The sequence below is a fragment of the Callionymus lyra genome, chromosome 7 (genome assembly GCF_982586985.1).
Source record: "Callionymus lyra chromosome 7, fCalLyr1.hap1.1, whole genome shotgun sequence".
In the NCBI taxonomy this organism is placed as follows: domain Eukaryota; kingdom Metazoa; phylum Chordata; class Actinopteri; order Syngnathiformes; family Callionymidae; genus Callionymus; species Callionymus lyra.
Genome location: NC_141824.1, coordinates 2,963,513 through 2,983,613, shown reverse-complemented (window position 1 = coordinate 2,983,613; position 20,101 = coordinate 2,963,513).

Below are 20,101 nucleotides of genomic sequence, written 5' to 3'. Positions count from 1 at the left end.
ACAACACTTTAGTAACAACATAATAACTACATTTAGGTAACAACACTTTAGTAACAACATAATAACTACATTTAAGTAACAACACTTTAGTAACAACATAATAACTACATTTTAGTAACAACACTTTAGTAACAACATAATAACTACATTTAAGTAACAACACTTTAGTAACAACATAATAACTACATTTAGGTAACAACACTTTAGTAACACAACACTTTAGTAACAACATAATAACTACATTTAAGTAACAACACTTTAGTAACAACATATAATAACTACATTTAAGTAACAACACTTTAGTAACAACATAATAACTACATTTAAGTAACAACACTTTAGTAACAACATAATAACTACATTTAAGTAACAACACTTTAGTAACAAAACACTTTAGTAACAAAACACTTTAGTAACAAAACACTTTAGTAACAACACTTTAGTAACACAACACTTTATTAACGTAACACTTTAGTAACAACATATAATAACTACATTTTAGTAACAACACTTTAGTAACGTAACACTTTAGTAACAACATATAATAACTACATTTTAGTAACAACACTTTAGTAACAACATATAATAACTACATTTTAGTAACAACACTTTAGTAACACAACACTTTAGTAACACAACACTTTAGTAACAACACTTTATTAACACAATAGTTTTTTAACGTAACACTTTAGTAACAACATATAATAACTACATTTTAGTAACAACACTTTAGTAACAACATAATAACTACATTTAAGTAACAACACTTTAGTAACAACATAATAACTACATTTAAGTAACAACACTTTAGTAACAACATAATAACTACATTTAAGTAACAACACTTTAGTAACAACATAATAACTACATTTAAGTAACAACACTTTAGTAACAACATAATAACTACATTTAAGTAACAACACTTTAGTAACAACATAATAACTACATTTAAGTAACAACCCTTTAGTAACAACATAATAACTACATTTAAGTAACAACACTTTAGTAACAACATAATAACTACATTTAAGTAACAACACTTTAGTAAAAACATAATTACTACATTTAAGTAACAACACTTTAGTAAAAACATAATTACTACATTTAAGTAACAACACTTTAGTAACAACATAATAACTACATTTAAGTAACAACACTTTAGTAAAAACATAATAACTACATTTAAGTAACAACACTTTAGTAACAACATAATAACTACATTTAAGTAACAACACTTTAGTAACAACATAATAACTACATTTAAGTAACAACACTTTAGTAAAAACATAATAACTACATTTAAGTAACAACACTTTAGTAACAACATAATAACTACATTTAAGTAACAACACTTTAGTAACAACATAATAACTAAATTTAAGTAACAACACTTTAGTAACAACATAATAACTACATTTAAGTAACAACACTTTAGTAACAACATAATAACTACATTTAAGTAACAACACTTTAGTAACAACATAATAACTACATTTAAGTAACAACACTTTAGTAACAACATAATAACTACATTTAAGTAACAACACTTTAGTAACAACATAATAACTACATTTAGGTAACAACACTTTAGTAACAACATAATAACTACATTTAAGTAACAACACTTTAGTAACAACATAATAACTACATTTTAGTAACAACACTTTAGTAACAACATAATAACTACATTTAAGTAACAACACTTTAGTAACAACATAATAACTACATTTAGGTAACAACACTTTAGTAACACAACACTTTAGTAACAACATAATAACTACATTTAAGTAACAACACTTTAGTAACAACATATAATAACTACATTTAAGTAACAACACTTTAGTAACAACATAATAACTACATTTAAGTAACAACACTTTAGTAACAACATAATAACTACATTTAAGTAACAACACTTTAGTAACAAAACACTTTAGTAACAAAACACTTTAGTAACAAAACACTTTAGTAACAACACTTTAGTAACACAACACTTTATTAACGTAACACTTTAGTAACAACATATAATAACTACATTTTAGTAACAACACTTTAGTAACGTAACACTTTAGTAACAACATATAATAACTACATTTTAGTAACAACACTTTAGTAACAACATATAATAACTACATTTTAGTAACAACACTTTAGTAACACAACACTTTCACTTTAGTAACAACACTTTATTAACACAATAGTTTTTTAACGTAACACTTTAGTAACAACATATAATAACTACATTTAAGTAACAACACTTTAGTAACAACATATAATAACTACATTTAAGTAACAACACTTTAGTAACAACATATAATAACTACATTTTAGTAACAACACTTTAGTAACACAACACTTTAGTAACACAACACTTTAGTAACAACACTTTATTAACACAATAGTTTTTTAACGTAACACTTTAGTAACAACATATAATAACTACATTTAAGTAACAACACTTTAGTAACAACATATAATAACTACATTTAAGTAACAACACTTTAGTAACAACATATAATAACTACATTTAAGTAACAACACTTTAGTAACACAACACTTTAGTAACAACATATAATAACTACATTTAAGTAACAACACTTTAGTAACAACATAATAACTACATTTAAGTAACAACACTAGTAACAGAACGCTTGAGCAACAAAATACTTTAGTAACACAATCCTTTCTAGTTATGTAACACTTTAGTAACAGCGTTAATTAATTACACTTCAATAAAAACACTTTAGTAATTCAACTGCTCAGGAACGTAACTGTTTAGTCGCTTCATCAATATAACACTTTATTAACGTGACGTTTAATGACACAACGTTACCAGTTGTTGACGTAAGAGGCTCTAAGTACAAGTAAGTTGGCTTCCAGTTTCTTTCAGGATCAACTTTAAAATTCTGGTTCTTACTTTCAGATCTATTCATGGTCAGGCTCCTCCTTACATCACTGATCTGATCCAGCCTTACACCCCAGCTCGGGCTCTGAGGTCTGTGGATCAGAATCTACTGATGGTTCCTGAACTTCAGGACCAGAGGAGAGAAATCCTTCCAGACTGTTGCTCCTAAGCTTTGGAACCATCTCTGTGTTTGATGATCTACTGACTCCTTCAAGAAACATCTTAAGACGTTTCTATTTGTTCAGGCTTTTCCTTGAATTTCTGGAACTCCTGTGTTGTTCTCAGTATTATCTTGATCTTTAAAGTATGTACTTTTTTGAGTATTGTTTTGATTGTCTAAGCGCTTTGTGACCCTGGTCTCGAAAAGCGCTATATAAATAAATATTACTTACTTACTTACTTACTAATATCACTTACAATTAAACTTTAAAGGACTTAGTTTAAGTAAGTAATTTGTATTTATGTTGCACTTTTCCAGACCAGGGTCACAAAGCGCTTAAAAAAATCAAAACAATACTCAATAAAGTATATACCATGAACCTCAACACACCTGATGTACCTGTGAGGAGACCCCGGGACAGAGCCAGGAAGCAAAGGAAGGATGACATCGTCTTTTTAAACTGAACAGAAGGAACCAGATGAATTAAAATCTAATCTTGTTTCCGGTTGATCAAATTCACTGGAATGAAAATAAAAACCGCACTATAAAAGCGCTGTACAAATAAAAATGACTTACTTACTTACTATTGTGCGTTCATGACACAAAACACTGTGTACAGTTAAGATTGTGGATCATTCACGGTTTAAGTTTTTAAATCAAGCTAATTAATGACTTGACATTCAATTGATGCTTTTGTATTTTTAAAAACAATTGAACTGATTCATTGTTTTCTAGTGTCATCAATAATGACTGAGAATGTTTTCCTTCCAGTCAGAGAGAGAAGGTATGTCTCGAGTACACGTGTATTTGAGATACAAGAACTTGAACTGCAAGAGAAGGTGTGAGTCTGAGGACGTTAATTAGCAGCTGCCAGACGAAGACGATCCTCAGGTGTTTTATCAGAAAAAAGTCTCTAAGCCGTCGAGGTCCTCGGCGTCCTTTCACGAAACATTCCTCGGATTAACGTGTCAAGAAGAGAAACACATTATGAGACGCCGCTGTCTGTGCGGGTGCGAATTAAGCATGTGACAGGGGTGTGTGTACGAGTGTGTAGGAGTGTGTTGAAGTGTGTTGAAGTGTGTTAAAGTGTGTCCTGTTCCTCCGAGGAATGTCCCCGGACTACCTGCCGGAGCGGAACCGCATCGAAACCGCCGCGTAAGTATCAGTTCAGCCGAGCGACGACAATCAAAGGCCACCTTTTCTTTGGAAGCAGACGCATCTTTCACTCTTTCACTCTTTCACTCTTTCTCTCTTTCACTCTTTCACTCTTTCACTCTTTCACTCTTTCTCTCTTTCACTCTTTCACTCTTTCACTCTTTCACTCTTTCACTCTTTCACTCTTTCACTCTTTCTCTCTTTCACTCTTTCACTCTTTCACTCTTTCTCTCTTTCACTCTTTCACTCTTTCACTCTTTCACTCTTTCTCTCTTTCACTCTTTCACTCTTTCTCTCTTTCACTCTTTCACTCTTTCACTCTTTCACTCTTTCACTCTTTCTCTCTTTCACTCTTTCACTCTTTCACTCTTTCACTCTTTCTCTCTTTCACTCTTTCACTCTTTCACTCTTTCTCTCTTTCACTCTTTCACTCTTTCACTCTTTCACTCTTTCTCTCTTTCACTCTTTCACTCTTTCACTCTTTCACTCTTTCTCTCTTTCACTCTTTCACTCTTTCACTCTTTCTCTCTTTCACTCTTTCACTCTTTCTCTCTTTCACTCTTTCACTCTTTCACTCTTTCTCTCTTTCACTCTTTCACTCTTTCACTCTTTCTCTCTTTCACTCTTTCACTCTTTCTCTCTTTCACTCTTTCACTCTTTCACTCTTTCACTCTTTCTCTCTTTCACTCTTTCACTCTTTCACTCTTTCACTCTTTCTCTCTTTCACTCTTTCACTCTTTCACTCTTTCTCTCTTTCACTCTTTCACTCTTTCACTCTTTCACTCTTTCACTCTTTCACTCTTTCACTCTTTCTCTCTTTCACTCTTTCACTCTTTCACTCTTTCACTCTTTCTCTCTTTCACTCTTTCACTCTTTCACTCTTTCACTCTTTCACTCTTTCACTCTTTCTCTCTTTCACTCTTTCACTCTTTCACTCTTTCACTCTTTCTCTCTTTCACTCTTTCACTCTTTCACTCTTTCACTCTTTCTCTCTTTCACTCTTTCACTCTTTCACTCTTTCACTCTTTCACTCTTTCACTCTCTCACTTCTCGCTGTGACTTCGACTCGTCCATCATCCGCCGGAACGACTGGAGCTCGAGGAAAATCACACACTGAGCTGAGAGTTGATGTTTCAGTCGCTCAAACGCTTTCGCTTGAAAAACACCTTTGGAGATTAAATGACTTAAAAATACTGACAGGTCAAAGTTAGATGGATAATAATGTAAGGTAAGGTAAGGTAAGGTAAAACTTTATTGATCCCTCAGGAGGTCTCCTTCGGGAAATTGTTTTTTCCAGTAGCCAGCAATTTTTCATAAACAATAAAAAATAATACATAAAAAATAAAATAAGAAAAGAACATAAGAGGAAGAACAAGATGATACAATCTAAGTCTAAAGATAAAGAACATAGAGTCAAAGAAAAACAACAAAGACAAAGGATACAAAGACAAACATAGAACATCCAGATACTTTCACTCCACTCCTGCCCCCGAACTCAGAATTGTACAATTTAATAGCCCGAGGGATGAATGAGTCCCTGAGTCTATTTGTTTTGCACCTGGGTAGGAGCATTCGTGCTTCATCTGCTTCTCTGCTCACATGTAGCTTTCCATTCAATTATATATATATATATATATATATATACATGTATATATTTTTTAATTTTATCTTAATGATGCATTGTGTTACTCAGAGTTTGTGTTATTGTGTATGTAAATCTTTTCCCACAATTAAAACAATTAGAATGAAAAACACAGGTAGTTCAGGACGTGAATCAGGTCCAAACATGCGAGACTCTGTCCAGGACAAGCTGACTCACTGATAATTACAAAAAAAAGGAAATTAAAAGTGTTTCAAAAACAATGTTATTACAACATGTAAAATAAGTCTCTTGTTTGGTTCAATATCTCGACCAGATTTGATTTATTATTATTTTTTAAATGTAAACTTTATTTAAGCAGGAAAGTCTCGTCGATATCTTCAGGGAGTTCAGGAGTAGATTCACATTCAACCCAGTTTCACGTCCAACATGTCATACTAAATTAAAATGTTAAAACACAAAAGTACAGCGAACAAAAATACTGTAAAATACCATATTATTGTCTCTGGGTCAGGGTGAAAGGTGTTTGTGGTATCCCTTGGGTTTAACACTTTATTAACAACATATAATAATTCCATTTTAGTAACAACACTTTAGTAACACAACACTTTAGTAACAACATATAATAACTACATTTTAGTTACAACACTTTAGTAACAACATATAATAACTACATTTTAGAAACAACACTTTAGTAACAACATATAATAACTACACTTTAGTAACACAACACTTTAGTAACAACATATAATAACTACATTTTAGAAACAACACTTTAGTAACAACATATAATAACTACATTTTAGTAACACAACACTTTAGTAACAACATATAATAACTACATTTTAGTAACACAACACTTTAGTAACAACATATAATAACTACATTTTAGTAACACAACACTTTAGTAACAACATATAATAACTACATTTTAGAAACAACACTTTAGTAACAACATATAATAACTACATTTTAGTAACACAACACTTTAGTAACAACATATAATAACTACATTTTAGTAACACAACACTTTAGTAACAACATATAATAACTACATTTTAGAAACAACACTTTAGTAACAACATATAATAACTACATTTTAGTAACACAACACTTTAGTAACAACATATAATAACTACATTTTAGTAACACAACACTTTAGTAACAACATATAATAACTACATTTTAGTAACACAACACTTTAGTAACAACATATAATAACTACATTTTAGTAACAGATCACTTTATTAACAACATATAATAATTACATTTTAGTAACAACACTTTAGTAACACAACACTTTAGTAACAACATATAATAACTACATTTAAGTAACAACACTTTAGTAACACAACACTTTAGTAACAACATATAATAACTACATTTTAGTAACAACACTTTAGTAACACAACACTTTAGTAACAACATATAATAACTACATTTTAGTAACAACACTTTAGTAACACAACACTTTAGTAACAACATATAATAACTACATTTTAGTAACAACACTTGAGCAACAAAATACTTAAGTAACACAATACTTTCTAGTTATGTAACGCTTTAGTAAAAAACATTTTTTAACTACAATTCAGTAAAAATACTTTAGTAATGCAACTCTTCAGGAACGTAACTGTTTAGTCGCTTCATCAATAATGCTTTATTATTAACACAACACTTCAATAACAAAACTATTTAGAAACGAAATACTTCATAGTTATGTAACACTTCAGTAACACAACGCGTTGAGAAATCAGTGAAATTCAAACCGAAGGTGGAAATGAAATATTTGCTGAACACACCTGTATATTTGAATTCACAGTAAATATGAAACTTCACTTTTCAAGTCTGGTTACTTTGAGCTTAACTACTTCTTAAAAAAAAACCTGGTAATTTAATTGTCAACGTGTCAAAGTTTATACTTTTTAGTTCCTAATATTTGGATATAGTTTGAAACTAATGTCACGTTAAACCAGGTTCTCTATAAAAAGGTGTTTTTACTTCGACTCTCTTGAAAAATAAATCCATGATCTCAATGTTCAAAGGTCAAAGGTCAAAGTAAATTAATAAATAGGGACTTAAATCATCGTCTCCTGGTCGGGACACGGAGTTAAACAAGAGATTGCGTTTATTTCCATATGATAGTTATTTTTTATTTTTTATTTTCTATAAATCTATAAAAACTTTGAATTGTCTTTCTTTGTTTTATGGTCTCTGTGAGTCACCCTGATGGACTGGAGTCCTGCATGTGTGGACCTGATCCCTGCAGACTCACCAGCTCCTGCATACGTGCCGACTCGTTAATCGAAAGAAATGTAACGATTAAAAAGTCAAGAAAATGAAGTATTCCTGACAGGCAGGAGAAATGGCTGCAGAAAAAAAAAAAGAGTAAACGATTAGTCTCCGGTATGTGACGCTGAATAACACTTGGCACGACCTGCCTTGTGAAACTGGCTCCAAGTGTTTCAGTGACAGGGCCCTTGTCCCTGCAGGCTGATTTACGCCACACATCATCGCTCGCCTCCTTTTGTTTGTTTCCCCCGTCGCCGCGGCAACCTGCCGTTTTGTTTTCATTTCTAGCAAACTCTTACCTGTCCTGTTTGTCATCCGTCAGGACGGTAAATTGTCTTATTCATCGCTGCGAGTGTCGTACCCGGTGACACCACGACATCTTTGTCTCTGCAGGAGAACAGAGTCTTTGTCTGTCTTCGGGTCGGACTCACTTCCTGGTTCTGTCATTTTTTTAATCATGAAATCAAAACATATCCGATCGTCGTACTTTTAACGTCAGGATAGATTCGTCTTCTTGACACGTTCCAGGTTCGTTGATTCAAAACCTGAACATTAAACCATTAAATTCTCGCCCGATCCTGGCCTCCGAGCGTCGCCACTGTCCACTGCCCTCGGGGAGTTTTCTAGGCGTGGTCACCGTGAAGTTGAGCAACCGCGGCGAGGCCAGGAGGGCGTGTCCCCCTTAAATCCCTCAAATCTGTCCGAGCGGCATTAGATTAATCTCTTAATTTCCTCGTCCACTGTTGTGTTTTCTCGCGTCTCAGCAGCGTCTGTCAGCGACTGAACGAGTGGATTAACTCCAGTCTTACGTGAATCACACGAGTGGAGAATTAAAGACGATTTATCTAACGTTAAGTCAGGACACACTGGGTTGAAGGTGAAGCTCGTACCTGTTTGTTTGACGGGAAAAGGTACAAAAACATCTATATAAGAAGATTAAAAAAATAATAAACTAATTAACGGTGATGCAGGATTATATAGATTTAATCTATAAATGTAATCCAAACCAAAAAAATATAAGAAAAGCCTGAACTCTATTCTAATATAACTATTTATCACTTTTATCACTTTCTCATCTTTTAACCCTTGTGTTATCACAGGGTCAAAGGTGAACGACCTCCACCACTGCATATGTATTCATGGAAGCCACCAACACAAGGGATACCACAAACACACTTGTTTTCCAGCCTTTGGTTCACTTTGACCCAGAGATGACACAAGGGATACCACAAACACATTTGTTTTCCAGCCTTTGGTTCACTTTGACCCAGAGATGACACAAGGGATACCACAAACACACTTGTTTTCCAGCCTTTGGTTCACTTTGACCCAGAGGCGACACAAGGATACCACAAACACATTTGTTTTCCATCCCCTGGTTATTTCCCCTAGAGACAACATAAGGGATACCACAAACACGTTTGTTTTCGAGCCCCTGGTTATTGGATCCAGAGACAACACAAGGGATACCACAAACATGTTTGTTTTCGAGCCCCCGGTAACTTTGACCCAGAGACGACACAAGGCATACCACAAACACGTTTGTTTTCCAGCCCCCGGTAACTTTGACACAGAGACGATACAAGGGATACCACGAACACATTTAATTTCCATCCCCTGGTTATTTCACCCAGAGACAACATAAGGGATACCACAAACATGTTTGTTTTCCGGCCCCCGGTCACTTTGACCCAGAGACAACAGAAGGGATACCGAAAACACATTTGTTTTCCAGCCTTTGGTTCACTTTGACCCAGAGACGACACAAGGGATACCACAAACACATTTATTTTCCGGCCCCTGGTTATTTGACCCAGAGACAACACAAGGGCTGGGCCTTCGGGTCAACTTGACCCAGAGACAACACAAGGAATACCAAAAAAACATTTGTTTTCAGGCTCCCGGTCACTTTGACCCAGAGACAACTCAAGGGATACCACAAACACATTGGTTTTCCAGCCTTTGGTTCACTTTGACCCAGAGACAACACAAGGGATACCACAAACACACTTGTTTTCTGGCCCCTGGTTATTTGACCCAGGGACAACACAAGGGATACCACAAACACATTTGTTTTCTGGCCCCTGGTTATTTGACCCAGGGACAACACAAGGGATACCACATACACATTTGTTTTTTGGCCCCTGGTTATTTGACCCAGGGACAACACAAGGGATACCACAAACACATTTGTTTTCTGGCCCCTGGTTATTTGACCCAGGGACAACACAAGGGATACCACATACACATTTGTTTTCTGGCCCCTGGTTATTTGACCCAGGGACAACACAAGGGATACCACAAACACATTTGTTTTCTGGCCCCTGGTTATTTGACCCAGGGACAACACAAGGGATACCACATACACATTTGTTTTCTGGCAAACAACTTTCCACACGATGTTGATGATGTTCTGCACCTGCAGCCGTCGTTCTTCTTCCTCTCCTTCTACCTCTCCTTCTACCTCTCCTTCTACCTCCTTCTACCTCCTTCTACCTCTCCTTCTACCTCTCCTTCTACCTCCTTCTACCTCCTTCCACCTCTCCTTCCACCTCTCCTTCTACCTCTCCTTCTACCTCCTTCTACCTCTCCTTCTACCTCTCCTTCTACCTCCTTCTACCTCTCCTTCTACCTCCTTCTACCTCTCCTTCTACCTCTCCTTCTACCTCCTTCTACCTCTCCTTCTACCTCTCCTACCTCCTTCTACCTCTCCTTCTACCTCCTTCTACCTCCTTCTACCTCTCCTTCTACCTCTCCTTCTACCTCCTTCTACCTCTCCTACCTCCTTCTACCTCTCCTTCTACCTCCTTCTACCTCTCCTTCTACCTCCTTCTACCTCCTTCTACCTCCTTCTACCTCTCCTTCTACCTCCTTCTACCTCTCCTACCTCCTTCTACCTCTCCTTCTACCTCCTTCTACCTCTCCTTCTACCTCTCCTTCTACCTCCTTCTACCTCTCCTTCTGCCTCCTTCTACCTCTCCTTCTACCTCTCCTACCTCCTTCTACCTCTCCTTCTACCTCCTTCTACCTCTCCTTCTACCTCTCCTACCTCCTTCTACCTCTCCTTCTACCTCCTTCTACCTCTCCTTCCACCTCTCCTTCCACCTCTCCTTCTACCTCTCCTTCTACCTCTCCTTCTACCTCTCCTTCTACCTCCTCCTACCTCTCCTTCTACCTCCTTCTACCTCTCCTTCTACCTCTCCTACCTCCTTCTACCTCCTTCCACCTCTCCTTCCACCTCTCCTTCCACCTCTCCTTCTACCTCTCCTTCCACCTCTCCTTCCACCTCTCCTTCAACCTCTCCTTCCACCTCTCCTTCCTCCTCTCCTTCCACCTCTCCTTCTACCTCTCCTTCCACCTCTCCTTCCACCTCTCCTTCTACCTCTCCTTCTACCTCTCCTTCTACCTCTCCTTCTACCTCCTTCTACCTCTCCTTCTACCTCTCCTACCTCCTTCTACCTCCTTCTACCTCTCCTTCCACCTCTCCTTCCACCTCTCCTTCTACCTCTCCTTCCACCTCTCCTTCCACCTCTCCTTCAACCTCTCCTTCTACCTCTCCTTCTACCTCCTTCCACCTCTCCTTCTACCTCTCCTTCTACCTCTCCTTCGCCTCCCTCGCTCCCTCCTTCCTCGCGGCCTCATTAGCAGCCGTTCACGCACTGATCCCCCAAAAATAACTCACGTTTTTTATGAACTTTTTTTTTGTCACAGAATTTCCTTGAAATCGGCTGCTTTTTTTTTCTTTTATGGTCCATCTTTGCAGCCTAAGTACCTCTAAGTGAATAACTGCACGTAGTAAAGCGCTCGCAGGCACAATAAAGAACCTCCGGGGACCCGGTCGTGTTCTTCTGGAGGCCAGAACATGAAGTCATGTCATAAAATCCAAAAACACATTTCACATATGGCTGCTTTTAAAAAAAAAACTGCACCTTTCGGAGGATGAATCTGAAAAGTTAAAACAACACGGTGGTGTTTTTATGAACGTTCGCTGGAATCCTAACGAGAGAAAGTTGGGCTGCGAGGCGACAGGTGTCGACGTCTCCTGTGATGGACAGAAGATCTGCTTCTCTGGCTGCCATTCTCAGAGGCGGCGTAATCCCGTCCTAATCTCCCTGTAATTCGGGGAGGATTGGGTTCTTCAGATGAGCGAGGGCGACCCGGCAGACATTCGATCGCGGAATATACTTAAATTGGCCGCGTTTGAAAAAAGCAGACGCTCGTTTGTTTTGTTTAAACTTGTCTGATCTTCACCCCTTTTTGTGGAAGACTCACCGACTATAGTCACTTTATTCTTCTGTGACCCTGAAGATCGTGGTTTTTACAGGACGATCTTTTTATGTCGACAGAAGCCACGAGTCTGAGACACTGTTGATCCACTCGTTATATTTCATATTTATTTCATGATTTTCTTCAACAAGACAAACATGTGATAACAGACTATTTTATTTGTAGTATTTGTTTTAAGTTAAAAATCATCATAAAATGTTGTTTATTTGTTTCACCCTTGTGTTGTCTTTGGGTTAAAGGTCAATGACCTCGCTGGCTTCCATAAATACATACACTGTACAGTGGTGGAAGTTGTTCACTTTGACCCAGAGACAACACAAGGGATACCTCAAACACATTTGTTTTCAGGTCTTCGGGTCACTTTGACCCAGAGACAAAACAAAGGATACCTTAAACAAATTTGTTTTGGGGCCTTCGGGTCACTTTGACCCAGGGACAACACAAGAAATACCACAAACACATTTGTTTTCGAGCCTTTGGGTCAATTTGACCCAGAGAAAACACAAGGAATACCAAAAACACATTTTATTTCTAGCTTTTGGGTCACTTTGACCCAGAGACAACACAAGGGATACTACTCCTTCTTCTTTTTATTTTTTATTTATCTACTTCTTCTTCTTCTTCCTCCAAAGGTTTAAAATTTAAAAAAGTATTTTCTGTCAGAACTTGACTCGTCACTGAGGTCTGAAGATGATTCAGAACAATATGAACAGAAGGTTGTGGGAAAGAAAAAAAAAAAAAGAAAAAAAACGACAGTTTTTGGTTTTATGTTAAAATCATTTGGACTCATTTGTGATTTAAAATAAAATCATCTCAAGTCAAAAATCCTTTTGTAATGTTTTACAACTGAAAAAAAATACAACGAAGGAAAATCAGGAGATAATTATCCAATTATATAATTAAATTATGTTAATGTTCCGACACAAAACCGGTTATTATTGATCCAATTGTTGCTGCTTATCAATAAATCAATAAACACTGTTTGACTCTCTGATCAAGACTCTTATCAATAAATCAATAAACACTGTTTGACTCTCTGATCAAGACTCTTATCAATAAATCAATAAAATAAATACAGTTTGACTCTCTGATCAAGACTCTTGTCAATAAATCAATAAACACTGTTTGACTCTCTGATCAAGACTCTTATCAATCAATAAATAAACACAGTTTGACTCTCTGATCAAGACTCTTGTCAATAAATCAATAAACACTGTTTGACTCTCTGATCAAGACTCTTATCAATCAATAAATAAACACAGTTTGACTCTCTGATCAAGACTCTTATCAATAAATCAATAAACACCGTTTGACTCTCTGATCAAGACTCTTATCAATAAATCAATAAACACTGTTTGACTCTCTGATCAAGACTCTTGTCAATAAATAAATAAAAACTGTTTGACTCTCTGATCAAGACTCTTATCAATCAATAAATAAAAACTGTTTAACACTCTGATCAAGACTCTTATCAATCAATAAATAAAAACTGTTTGACTCTCTGATCAAGACTCTTATCAATCAATAAATAAAAACTGTTTGACTCTCTGATCAACACTCTTATCAATCAATAAATAAATACAGTTTAACTCTCTGATCAAGACTCTTATCAATCAATAAATATAAACTGTTTGACACTCTGATCAAGACTCTTATCAATCAATAAATAAATACTGTTTGACTCTCTGATCAAGACTCTTATCAATCAATAAATAAACACAGTTTGACTCTCTGATCAAGACTCTTATCAATCAATAAAATAAATACAGTTTGACTCTCTGATCAAGACTCTTATCAATCAATCAATAAATACTGTTTAACTCTCTGATCAAGACTCTTATCAATCAATCAATAAATACAGTTTAACTCTCTGATCAAGACTCTTATCAATCAATAAATAAATACTGTTTAACTCTCTGATCAAGACTCTTATCAATCAATCAATAAACACAGTTTAACTCTCAGTCTGAGTCCATCACTGCTGACTAAAAGCTGCAGCGTGAGCAGGAAGCTCCGGTGCTGACATGTGTCACAGTGTCATCGGTTCAATTTAATCTTTTGCTCTCAGCTCGTCCAGCAGGTTGCTGTCAACACACACTCATCCCGACACACACACACACACACAGACACACACACGCACACGCACACGCACGCACACGCACACGCACACACACACACACACACACACACACACACACACACACACACACACACACACACACACACACACAGATCAGCGAGGATTACTGTCAGAGAGGTTCGTCCATCATACATGTGCCAACAGTCTCTCTCACCTGCGGACAAAGACGAGGGAGGAGAAGAAAAAACATATAAAACTGTGAAACATGACGCGATGACAGCGACTGTTTATTTATAAGAACCTTTTGTTTCCTCTGGAAGTGCAGAAGTGCGTCGTACTCTGATGGATTTATCACAGCAATAAAATAAAGAATCTCTAACTAAGATGTCGTCTGATAGGCTTGTGTGTGTCTTCAGGATGGAAATCTTCAGCGACTGGTTTGTGTGTTTCTTCCACACACACAGTTGTGTTTTTTCCACACACACAGTTGTGTGAGGTCTTGAGATTCACTTTAGGCTCCTTTGATTTGATTAAGAAGATGATGGATCGTGAGCTTTGAAGAGACTGTTGTTGATGCAGATGTTTGTCACGTCTGGTCAAATAAAAACTCAAAAATCGCTAAAATAGTTCTCCATCGGGTCACTGTGACCCAGAGACAACACAAAGGATACCTCAAACACATTTGTTTTCCGGCCTTCGGGTCACTTTGACCCAGAGACAACACAAGGGATACCACAAACACATTTGTTTTCGAGCCTTCGGGTCACCTTGACCCAGAGACAACACTAATGAAACCTGATGAAATTAAAACTCAAAAATCGCTATAATAGTTCTCGTTCGGGTCACTTTGACCCAGAGACAACACAAAGGATACCTCAAACACATTTGTTTTCCGGCCTTCGGGTCACTTTGACCCAGAGACAACACAAGGGATACCACAAACACATTTGTTTTCGCGCCTTCGGGTCACCTTGACCCAGAGACAACACTAATGAAACCTGATGAAATTAAAACTCAAAAATCGCTATAATAGTTCTCGTTCGGGTCACTTTGACCCAGAGACAACACAAGGGATACCACAAACACATTTGTTTTCGAGCCTTCGGGTCACCTTGACCCAGAGACAACACTAATGAAACCTGATGAAATTAAAACTCAAAAATCGCTATAATAGTTCTCGTTCGGGTCACTTTGACCCAGAGACAACACAAGGGATACCTCAAACACATTTGTTTTCCGGCCTTTGGGTCACTTTGACCCAGAGACAACACAAGGGATACCACAAACACATTTGTTTTCGAGCCTTCGGGTCACCTTGACCCAGAGACAACAATTATGAAACCTGGTGAAATAAAAACTCAAAAATCGCTAAAATAGTTCTCGTTCTGGTCACTTTGACCCAGAGACAACACAAAGGATGCCACAAACACATTTGTTTTTCGAGCCTTCGGGTCACTTTGAACCAGAGACAACACAAGGGATACCTCAAACACATTTTGTTTTCCAGCCTCCGGGTCACTTTGACCCAGAGACAACATAAGGGATACCTCAAACACATTTGTTTTTCGAGCCTTCGGGTCACTTTGAACCAGAGACAACACAAGGGATACCTCAAACACATTTTGTTTTCCAGCCTCCGGGTCACTTTGACCCAGAGACAACACAAAGGATACCTCAAACACATTTGTTTTTCGAGCCTTCGGGTCACTTTGAACCAGAGACAACATAAGGGATGCCACAAACACATTTGTTTTCCAGCCTTTCGTTCACTTTGACCCAGAGACGACACAGAGGATACCTCAAACACATTTGTTTGATTCTCTAACTAAGATGTCGTCTGATAGGCTTGTGTGTCTTGTCGGATGTAAATCTTCAGCGACTGGTTTGTGTGTTTCTTCCACAGTTGTGTGAGGTCTTGAGATTCATTTACGCTGCTTTGATTTGATCAAGAAGATGATGGATCGTGAGGTCGAGGGTCGCGAGATCTTTGAAGAGACTGATGTTTGTCACGTCTGGTCAAATAAAAACTCAGAAATCACTAAAATAGTCTCTTGTCCTTCAGTGTGAAACTCTTCCCACTTTTTTTTCCACAATCTTGTGCTTCCAAGAGCCAAAAAGAAGGAGATAATAATGAAGGAAATAATTAACTTATAATTGATATGTTATCTCTCCTCGTGTCGTCCATGAACCTCATCCCTCCTTCAAACTTACCAAGACAAAAATATATATATTATCATTGGAATAAGCAAACAAATAATAACGATAACAATGAACAAAAACAAAAGCTTTTTACCAGATATTTTTGCCTTATTAATACCTTTTTTCGGCATTTGAAATATAATCGATGACACAGCAGGGGGCAGTATCATGATTAGCTTGTGCTGCTATAGAGGGAAACAATCTTCAAATGATTCATGGATCCAGATGGTTATTTTGGATCCAGTCATCAACATTTTATGAAAAAAAAGTATTTTAATCTTTTCTCTTTTTTTGGCTTTATTTGGGAATTCTACCTACCTACCTACCTACCTACCTACCTACCTACCTACCTACCTACCTACCTACCTACCTACCTACCTACCTACCTACCTACCTACCTACCTACCTACCTACCTACCTACCCCTCTACCTACCTACCTACCTACCTACCTACCTACCTACCTACCTACCTACCTACCTACCTACCTACCTACCTACCTACCTACCCACCCACCCACCCACCCACCCACCTACCTACCTACCTACCTACCTACCTACCTACCTACCTACCCCTCTACCTACCTACCTACCTACCTACCTACCTACCTACCTACCTACCTACCTACCTACCTACCTACCTACCTACCTACCTACCTACCTACCTACCTACCTACCCACCCACCCACCCACACAGCCACCCAACCACCCACCCACCAACCTACCTACCTACCTACCTACCTACCTACCTACCTACCTACCTACCTACCTACCTACCTACCTACCTACCTACCTACCTACCTACCTACCTACCTACCTACCTACCCCTCTACCTACCTACCTACCTACCTACCTACCTACCTACATAATCATTATTCCATGGATGTCGAGATCACTTCAGGATGGTTGGAGTCCGTGAGTTGAAGTCCGAGATGAGTTGAAGTCCGAGATGAGTCTAAGAAGTTCCCTGCTGCTGGTCCTGGTGTCAGACTCACTGGAAGCGAAGTAACCCGAGCTCCATGTCGCAGGTTCTTCTTCGCAACAGTTCCTCGGCCAGACTCACCACATGGTGTGAGGGATGTGAAGATGATCCTCACTCTCTCCAGGTTCACCCACATGTTGGATTAGATGTCAGCGTCTGGAAAGAAAATCTGTGGTTGGATGTCATCACTGCGTGTTCGGGGTGTTTAGACAGTAAAAGTTGAAGTAAATATGTTCCCATTAGCGACTTAGCAAAGATAATTAAAAGGGGTTCAGATCTAAGAGCAAACATGAACTGTATTTACTTGATGAGGTAAGATTTTCTGCCTTTCTTTCCCCTTAGTATTAAGATAATATTTTGAAAAGAGGTCCGATTTATTTGGATACAAATTAATAAAAAAAGTACAGTTATTCTTGTGTTATGATTTCACAGGATAATAACATGTTTTCTGCTGATATTCTTTCTTCAGTTTACCCATAATTTTTAGTTCTTTGTTTCTTTTTTTTGGTTGGATTGACGGTCCCTCACAGCAGAAGATGCCACGAGGCAGACGGATCTTATTTGATGTCATTTAAATCTCCCCCTCTAATCACTCCAGGAAGGCTGTTGACTATCTTGTTTTTTTAGGGGATGAAGAGCCAAACCATTATTAAAAACTTTAATAGGATGTTTTCTACTAATATTATTTCTTTAGTTTACCCATCATGTTGTGCTCTTCGCTTCCTTGTTTTGGATTGACGGTCCCTCCCAACGGAAGATGCCACCGAGGCAGTCGGATCTCATTTGATATCATTTAAATCTCCCCCTCTAATCACTCCAGGAAGGCTGTTGACTACCTTGTTTCTTTAGGGGATGAACCATTATTGGTCAATTTTACGCATCACTCCTCAAAAACAAAAACTTTAATAGGATGTTTTCTACTGATATTCTTTCTTTAGTTGACCCACCATGTTTTGCTCTTCGCTTCTTTATTTTGGATTGACGGTCCCTCACAACAGTCAGCGTCTATAAAGGGGCCCCTGTGGAAATTGAACTTGTCTTAGATAAGATGTAGCTGATAATTGAGGAAAATAACGTCTGTTTTTTTTGTGTTAAAGTGCCATTTGTGATATATAATGAGCTCCTAAAGCAAAACCCTTTAGCACATGTAAGAAAAATAGCACAATACTAGAATTTCTATGGTATTTTTTGTGCTTTATTGTTTTGTTTTGCTTTTCCAAATGTTTTTTTAGTCAATGATTTAACTGGAAATCATTCTGAACAAGGTGTGTAAACCTTGAGGATGACAGTGTCTTCGTGATGACAAAGGTATTGTATCTGTGGGTGGTTTGTTTAACCGAGCACACGTGTAAACAAAGCCTCCCATGTTAACTGCACACATGAGTAATGCACCAGGAGTGTATTTATGTGCGATTGTTTGCACACGTGTCCATAACCGAGGATCAGCAAACACATCCAACGCGACCTAATGGGCTTGTTCTGCAGTGATTGGTATTTTCTTTGCTGTGTCATCGCAGACCATTGTTTTCCTCCCGCAGTATCGAGTAAATCATTCATGTCTCACAGATTTTTGTCAGTTGACTCGGAAACACTGTCAGTCTTTGTGCGAATCTGCTGGAGTGAGAATAAATGTACAGATGTGAACCGGACTACAGTGTTGACGTGGATAGCAACCAGCAGTTTGTATCCAAGGCAGGTCACGAACAATGCTTTCCTTGTGCGGTGACTCACCCTGAACGCGCCGCTGGAATATACGTCTTGATTGACACATTTTATGATAGATGAGCTCAGCGATATTACACCTGAGTTATTGGACTCAGACGTTCAGGTTCAAAGCCTGACACAGCGAGAGAAGAAAAATGTTTTATAATCCTCAATGAAATTTGACTTTGAAACAAATGTCCACACATGCATCGATGTCATCAATATCACTTGAAAGAAAACACACCGAGGTGCTTAGTTAGTGTATTTAAAATAAAGAAATACAGTTTTGTCCACTTGAGATCTTCTCCTGAGGGACGTTTGACGTCAATTCTTGCCTCAACACATCGTAATTGCAACATCGTCTTGTCAAAGGTGCAAAACAAGTGTCAAAACTACATAAGCACGTGTCGAACCACAGCCTTTTTTTTTTTCACAGAGGATTAAAAACTCATGTAGACCAGTGGACAACCATGTGCTCGACAGCTGAGCTTTCACCTGAAAAACTAACGTTAACTTTGGAAACTTGCAGTTTGCCTCACGATCATGGATCCTACCCGTGATTTTAACTTTTTCTGTTAATTTAATTTAATTATTTCTTGTTTTTATTATCATTATTAATTGAAAATCTGCCCTATGAAAGGTGACACAGACAGCAAAATCTCATTCAAACGCCATTTAAATCTCCCCCTCTAATCACTCTGCAGAGATGATGTTCAGATTTTAAAAAGGATGTTGACTAT